At 40.4% G+C, this 8,810-nt stretch overlaps 1 protein-coding gene across 1 annotated transcript in view; it reads right to left on the bottom strand.

Moving 5' to 3' along the window:
• The window catches only part of LOC114050170 (disrupted in schizophrenia 1 protein-like), a 508,708-nt gene that overhangs the window by 1,809 nt on the left and 498,089 nt on the right, over positions 1-8,810 (bottom strand). The window lies entirely within an intron of this gene.

Below are 8,810 nucleotides of genomic sequence, written 5' to 3'. Positions count from 1 at the left end.
TTTTTTTTAAAGCTAAGGAAAATTAACATTTGAAAAAAGAAAAGTAGATTTAGAGTTGAAAGGGATCTTAGAAAGCCATCCAGTTCAAATGTTCTTCTTTTCTTTTCTTTCTTTCTTTTTTTTTTTAAACAGATGAAGACACTGAGCCACAGAGATATTAAGTGATATATACCCAGGGCCACACAGCTATCTGAGGCAGGATTTGATCCTAGGTCTTTCTTACTCCAAGTCTAGTGCCTGATTCACTATACCATGCTGATTCTCTAAAAGATATATCTGATGGGGTTGGGATCTGGATGCCAGAAAGGAAAAACCCTGGACTTTCCCACATGGCCAACTCTCTGGCATTCACTTGAGGCTATAATCTCATCAACTGGCCTTTCATTGTGACTACAATCTCCCAATTCTCTGTTACCCTTAACCTAGCCCAGCCCTCCATACCTCTCTATGGCCCCTGGCCACTTCCCACCCTTAATCCTAGCTGGGCTCCATTCTCCCTTGGCCACTTGGTCCAGGTCCCTGGCATTCTATTACTGCCCCCGCCCCCAGACTACTTGACTACTTGGCCACTCCTAGATCTCTCCTACAGTCTTTCTGTATATAAGGTCCATCTTGTCTCCATTAAGGTGCTCAGATTCTTATAATCTAGCCAATAGCTCAGTAATGTTCAGATTCCTTAAAGAGTCTGGCCAATATGGCAGATGTTTTAGTAAACCTTGTCTTTGGCTGAAAGAAGGTTTGGGTTAAATTCTTTCAGGCAGGACCCGCATGTCATGATTTTGGGGTTTCAGCACCCCTAAGCCCCTAAACCTCAACATATCTAGGCTCCTAAAAATGACAATCCAAGGTAATCTTCAGGGAAAGGAATATACCATGAGAGCCTTTCTGAAGACACCTAAAGTTTGATGAGCCTAGGCTTGCTAGGGAACCCAGTGCCATTGACTCACTCTTAATCATTCCTCTACTCTTTCAGGTTCCTTCCTTGCAAAGCAGGAAAGAACACAAATTCAGCTCCTCATTGGTAAGGAAAAACTTGTCAAAACAATCACAAAGCATCCAGCAAGTCTGAAGGGTGAGTGAAGAAAATTGAGTGGTCCCACGCAATGGACCTGAAGCAGGTAAAAGTTACGTATTTCATTTCTAGAATCTACTCTATCTACTTCCTACTAATCACCACCTTCCCTTTGCTTTCTTGCTCCTTCATGGGAAGGAACAGAAGGCTAGAATACCAGTAGGACACATGTAGGATGAGAGTCTAACCCAATGCTCTCTGTACCTAACTCATGAGGTACTAAAGGGAAAACCAGAATAAGGGGTTTAGACAAGTGAGGCATTTAGCAAGACTAAAGGCAAATAATACAGCAGCAGTCTGGTGTCATTGAAAGAGTGGTGGGTTCGAAAACAGAAAATACAGGTTCTGGATTTGTTTCAGACACAAGCTATGTGACTATACTCATCATTTATCTCTCTGAGTCCATGTTTCTCAACCTGTAAAATGGGGGAAAATAATAAGTGGTGCAATGTATGGAGTGCCAGGCTTGGGGTCAGGAAGAATCTTCTTCATGAGTTCAAATCTGGCCTCAGACACTTACTAGCTGTGTGACCCTGGGCAAGTCATTTAACCCTGTTTGCCTCAGTTTCCTCATCTGTAAAATGAGCTGGAGAAGGAAATGGCAAACTACTCCAGTATCTCTGAACCCTCAAATGGGGTCATGAAGACACAACTGAAAAAGGACTGAAGTATTCAGATATGACTTGGCTTCTGAGGTTATTTTCAGGTGTGAGATTCTGTGTTTCTGTGAAATGCCACCTTTGTGACCTCAAGCAAGTAATTTAACTGTCCTAAACCTCAGTTTCCCCATCTGAAAAATGATGGGGTTCAACCTGATTTCTAAGATCCTTCATATCTCTCAATCTTAGAATTTCAAATTGAATATTTAAGAGAGGACAATAATTTCCATATCAATATTTTCTCATTTAATCCCTGTTTATACTGTGCATATTACCATGGTCTAGGTCTAGGAACACATGGCCTAGTACAAAACTTCTGTGAAGTTCGATTCCTTCAAAGGGCCACACTTGAGGACCTAGAAGGCCACATGTGTCCTCAAGGCCGCAGGTTCCCCACCCCTGGGCTAGTACATTTCCTTTAGTTGTGTCCCAGATGTAAGTTGACTTCTCTTTCATGTTTTCTACATTTTAGTTTTGGTCTTCCAGTTCTAGAGAATCCAAGTTGTTTTTTTTTTCCTAAGTCTCTCATTTTGCTTCGGTTTCTCTCTCCCTAAACTCTCTGTAATCATTTCATATATTACAAATAACAGCATGTAGTCCCAGGCTGCTTATCAAAGGTAATTAAATCTCAGAGGTTTGTCAGGATTCATAAACTGCCTAAACTCGGGACCTACCAGTTATAAACGTAGCAGAACTTTGTGATTAAATTGCAACTTGGTATTCAGTCTGAGGCCACTTATCCTTCCCTTTGCATCAAGTCTTGAGTACATCTACTGAAGAGAAGTGGTCCAGGGAAACCGAATTGCTGCCATTCTTAAAGCAATTTTGTATTTCCTTCTTCTCTGTACCTTTTCTTTCCCCCATCCCGACCCCATTCCTCTTAAGGTCTTAGGCAAGGAAAGAAATGTATGTAAATTGCACAAATGATGAAGTCTAGGGCTGCCAAAAGGCTTTTCAGAGTGGTATGGGGTGACTGCTTGGGATAGAGTCATTTGCATAATTTCCCGTGATCCTCTGGAGATGAGCTTTACAAAGAGAAACAGAAAGCTTCTACAATCATGACCTAAGGGTGTCTTTCTCTCAAAATTGGTCTGACATTGTAGTTAAGTGAAACAAGAATCCAGATGGAACTGAATCTAAGGATCTTTCTAGATCTTCTTGAAATCATAACAATAACAAATAGTCTTTTGGGTCTGCAGAAAACATGTTCCTCACAACAGTCTTATTAAAGTTTTTTGTTCTTGTTCAGTCATTTTTCAGTCGTGTCCGACTCTTCATGATCCCATTTGGGGTTTTCTTGGCAAAAGCACTGGAGTGGTTTGCCATTTCCTTCTCCAACTCATTTTATAGATGAGGAAACTGAGGCAAACATGGGTAAGTGACTTGCCCAGGGTGACATAGCTAGTAAGTTTCTGAAGCTAGATTTGAACTCATGAAGAAGAATCTTCCTGATTCCCAGCCCAGCATTCTATCCACTGCACCACCTAGCTGGTGCTCTCTATTTCCATACTTATTTAAGGTGTCAACTTTCTATTTTCTATTTTTGTTCTAAATCCCCAAAGCAAATTGTCTATATTTTTCTTATGGTCTTATGATTTTCTGCCAAGTATTTCAGTTATTCAATTACTTTTCTCATCTCCCCTTAGCATGATAAACTCCTTGAAGGCAGGACCTGTCTCCCACTTCACTTTATACTGGCTTAACCCACTATCTATTCTACCAATGTATGTAGATTTTTTTGTGCCATGTTTTGGTAACCACTGAGCTAGCTTCTTATAAAGCATCATGAAAAATGGCACTTCCCAAGAGAGAAAAACTGAATGGTTGAATTGTATGTTAGAAGTAAAAAAAAAAAAAAAATTCCCTTTTGAATGTTAGCTTTTGGTGACATGCATACATTAGAGTTGGTTAAGTCTAAAAAGAAAAAAAAACTCACCCATCTAATGAAGATATAGCTTCCTATAATGCATTTACATTACAATGTTCCTACAATGTATTTATTTACCACTGAGTGCTGCATTTATTTCTAAGCTGGATAAATAATTAATTTTATACTATACTTCCTTAAATGTATATCATATTGCCACTCCAACCCCTAGACCAGTAGATTGTAAATTTCTTTGAGGACAGGGACTGTGTTGCTTTTCAACTTTACTTTTACAATGTCTAACACAGTAATACTTAATGAATAATTTAACATAAGTGGATTTATTGAAAGAATGAAATGGGTAACTAACTGGAAACCTGCTCACTCTTTCAAAAGGTGACTGGAGGGAGTAATCGAAGGTGAGTTTTCCATTCATCCAGCCTAATTAAATTCATATGGACCAATAGGAAACTCCCCCTCATTTACTGAACCACTTCACAAAGCAACAGATAGTTCCTTAGGCACTATTGTGGCCTCCAAGAATGAGACACACAGTCAGGCCCACAAAGATTTGCAATTCACACACACAATAGAAAACCAAATTTCCTCAAAAACAAGCAGAGATTCCTTTCCCCAAGCACCAAAAACACTTTAAAAAAACATTCACCAGTTATGTAATAAACACTGTTTGAACTTCGGTTGCTCAGTAGGGATTAAAATTCCACACATGTCCCTGAGCAAAGGCAGGACTGGCCCTGCCTGGCCAAGTCATTCTCACACCCTCCTTATCTGCTCTTTCCTACCCAGAGAGGACAGCACTCCTTTTCCCTCAGCTCTGATCCCAGCCTTCTGGGTCCTGGATATGTCTACCACACCCTGAGGCAGGGCTGTGCTCTCAGTTCTTATACATATGTTCAAGTTCAGAAAAAAACTGGGGATCCTTTCAACATTTTCTAAGTACACACAGGCTTTTTTGTTTATTTGTTTTGTTTACCATAGAAATATAGATTCACCCCTAGCCTCCCACATCACCATTGTTTTATATTTTCAAGAGACAACTTCCATTTTTATTTTACTATGTTCCCAACAGTGTTTTGTTTTGTTTTGTTCTGTTTTTTGAAGAGTAAACTGAATAAGGAATGTTGTGTCAAGGCTGAAAAATAAATGTCACCTACTAATGGGGAAGTAAATGAAGCGGATGACTTGTAGGTGATACTAAAGGAAAAGTGGCAGTATGTATGCACACACACACACACACACACACACACACACACGTGTGCATGCACAAGCTCACCTGCTGTATGTATCTAGAGCAGGGGTGGGAAACCTGCAGCCTCAAGGCCATATGTGGTTCTCTAGGTCCTCAAGTGCAGCCCTTTGACTGAATCCAAACTTCACAGAACAAATCCCTTTAATAAGAGGATTTGTTCTGTAAAACTTGGAACTCAGTCAAAAGACTGTACCCAAGGACCCAGAAGGCCACATGTGGCCTTGAGGATGCAGGTTCCCCACCCCTGATCTAGAGTGTCTTCAGTCCCCCACCTAAATTAAATGACTAGGTGCCACAGAAGCTAAATAAAGTCTTCTGCCTCTTAGAATCCCTAGTTTCCTTTGAAGGTCAGCTAAAATGCTATCTTTTCCAAAGGTCAGCATAAATGAGGCCTCCTCCGATTTGTTTCCTTACTTCTCATCTCTGATGACTGACACTCCACCTTTCAGAATTGCCCTTGTATGTTTTTTTTAATATTTTGGATGCTTTCTATGTGTACATGTTGCCTCCTCCAGTAGAATATAAGCTTATTGAGGGCAGGAACCATTTCATTTTTGCCTTTGTGTCTTCAGGAGCCATCCCAGTTCTTGATAGTAAGTAATTAATGCTAAAGTCTCGTTGGGTGATTGGAGAGTTGGAATTCCACCAAGAACCCAGTTCTTGATAATAACAAAGAAATAATGGAAGGTATCTGTCCTGGCTTGCTCCCATTTGTAGGGAGCCAGAATAATCACTTTTTTGGGGGAGGGAGGGGTGGTTAGGGAGAGAAGCCCAGATCTGTGACTAGCATGAGGAACTCCTGGCATTGGAATTTCTTCCCCCACTGAAGGCTAGCAATTCATTTATAACTCGAAATCCAGGGCAGCTAGGTAGCACAGTGAATAGAGCACTGGCCCTGGAATCAGAAGGACCTGAGTTCAAATCCTTAGACTCTTAGCAGTGACTGTGGGCAAGTCACTTACTTAACCAGATTGCCTCCAAAAATAAAAAAAATCTAAGACTGTTTCTTGAAGCACCAAGAGGTTAAGTGATTCACTTATGTTGCTAATGCTAATATATGAGGTAGAATTTGAACTCTGCAGTTAGCTTTCCATCCTTTATATCATGCTCTCCTCGATGACATTAATTAAATCTAAACCTAGGGAGATAGATTATTACAAAGAAAAAGCATGCTGACTCAGACTGAGAACCCGAGTTCAAATCATACACCAAAGGCTTACTTCCTATGTATGACCTTGAAGAACTCATTGAGCTTCAATTAGTCTCACTTTCCTTATTGTAAAATGAGGTAGGAGGACCAGGTAGCCCCGAGGTTCCTTCCAGCTGCAGGGCCATGATTCTATGGTTCCTTACTTCAATATATTTATTTATTAAGAGGGGTCATATAGGAGTAGAGGAAGGGGCAGCTGGCGAAAAATCTCTCCCTCCCCACCTGAAAATCCCTTCAACCTAGATTGTTTTCTATTGAAGCATTTTGATTTTAGAGTTCAGGGGTTTGGGGAGAAGGGAAGAAATGGCTTAACAACAACGTACTCAATCAAAGTATAACTGTTAATTGGGAAGCCAAATGGCTGTGAAATTACAAATTTCAGCTCATTCTATTGTTACTGGGAATTCTGAGCTTTGCCTGTCAGAAAAGTAACACCTCTCATCATAGCATGATTTTTCCCAATTGGGGATGTGGGCTGTTTTCATACACTTGCTGCTGGTTTACTGTTACTGGCTGTGTGGTGGTATTATACTACCTGTTATTTAGAAATAACTCCACAGAGGAGGGCTCTTTCTCCCACTCTCTGTGGAGGTAGTTGGATGTTATTTCTATAAAGCCATCACAGTGGCTTGTAAATAACCTCAGTTAAATGCAATAAGCATCTGCTGACATTAATATATGCAAGGCTCTGTGTTTGGGATGGAGGGAAACAGGAAGATAAGTAAGAGAGAAAGCAAGGACTGATTTAGGTGGTGCACCCAGAGGTTATGTGGCATACGGAAGGAGCACAGATCAAAATACCTGGATTAGACTCAAGTGGCGGGCCTGGAATCAGGAAGCCTGAGAGAAATGATTATTAATAACCCATAATGGGGGAGATCCAGGCTCTTTCCCTGTCCCATTTCCTTGTTTCAAACCCAGCCTTTAAGTACACCAACCAAAATTTACCTCACCTTAGACCATCTTATCTAGGTGAATTCCTGCCCATTGTGTTCTACTCAGGTTTGGGTGGGTATAAATTCTTTAATTAATTTGCCCAAGGGGGAGGAGGAAGGTGATTTGGAAGTAAATGACATGATCAAAGTCCCCTACCCTCATTAGAATAGGTTCACCTCTCATTATAATATTCATTCTCTCCTATTACTTGTTAACCAGAGCGCCACCCTTAGGAATACCCACTTTTCCAAAGGCACGTAAGGGTTGAGTAGGTTCCACGAGGGATCTTTGGCATTCAAGAGTGTCACTGATCCCTTTTATTAATAATATGCTAGCATTATTAATAAAAATTATTAATGGCCCAGAAATTATGTCTTTCAAACTTTTTATGTTATAAGACTCATCGTCATGGGTTCAAATCAGGTCTCAGATACTTATCCTGGGCATGTCATTTAACTCTGTTTGCCTCAGTTTCCTCATCTGTAAAATGAGCTGGAGAAGGAAATGGCAAACCACTCCATAATTTTTGCCAAGAAGCCCCAAAATGAGGTCACAAAGAATGAGATGTGACTGAAAAATAAGCGAATTGACATCCAAACTGTATGAGAAAGGTGACACATTTAACCTTTCTAAGTTTCAGTTTCCTCATGTGCAGAATGGGAATACCTGTACTATTCTCTTCTCATTATCAATAACTAGTATTTATATAGGGCTTTAAGGATTGCAAAGTGCTTTACATATGTTATGTCATTTTATCTACAAGACTACCTTGGGAGGTAGGTGCTATTATCCCCATTTTACAGATAAGGAAACTGAGACACAAAGAGGTCAAGTGACTTGCCCAAGGTGATGCAAGATTTTAACTCAGGTCCTCCTGATTCAAAGTCCCATGTTCTATCCACTCCTCTACCTAACTGCCTCCTACACTTGTAATTTCACTGGTATAGAGAATTCCTGGGTAGTAGAAACTCTTTTTACTCATATAGATTGACCCCTTCTCTATAACTTATATTCTTGGAAAATTGTTTAGAGAAATGGGAAGTTAACTTGTCTAAAGAGCTTTCCCATGGTCACCCAGCCAGTATGTGGCAGAGGCAGGTCTTCCTGTCTCAGAGGCTACCTCTCTATCCACTGCCTCTCACTTCACATGGTTGCTATTTAACAATTTAAAAAGTGCTTTGTAAAACATAAAGTGTTATATGAATGTTATTTCATAAACATAGTATAATCAAAGTTTGGAGGAGAGAGAGATCATCCCCCAGGTAAAAGTGGAAGAGTGGTAGAAAAAGACTTCCTGGGAGAGCTGGAGCTTAGAGAAAACTTCAGATTTCAGTAAGTAGGGATGAAGGAGGAGGACATTTCAGGAGCGAGAAAGAATAGCACATGTTCTGGAATAGTGAGTGGTTTAGTTTGGCTAAAGCATAGGGTACCTTAAGGATCATAGGGTGAAATTAGGCCAGGAGGTTATTGGGGTGGACTTTAAATGCAAGACTGAGGAATTTGGATTTTATGCTGTAGGGATTGGGAAGCTTCTGAGTAATGGAGTAACAAATAGGGATATTCATCAGAAAAACGAGAAAGGCTTGAGGCAGAGAGACCAGTTGGGAGGCTATTGCAAGAAGACTGGACAAGAGATGGAGATGGTAGTTAAGCAAATGAAAAGGAACAAATGTATGCGGGAGGTACTGGGGAAACAGAATCAATAGAACATGGCAGCTAATGGACAAAGAAGGAAGAATCAAAGATTCAAGGTTTTGACCAAGGCTGTTTAGGAGTTTCATCATTAAATGAGAATG

This window comes from Vombatus ursinus, unplaced genomic scaffold (assembly GCF_900497805.2).
Source record: "Vombatus ursinus unplaced genomic scaffold, bare-nosed wombat genome assembly UNPS02014798.1, whole genome shotgun sequence".
In the NCBI taxonomy this organism is placed as follows: domain Eukaryota; kingdom Metazoa; phylum Chordata; class Mammalia; order Diprotodontia; family Vombatidae; genus Vombatus; species Vombatus ursinus.
This window is presented reverse-complemented; position numbering and strand designations above follow the sequence as displayed.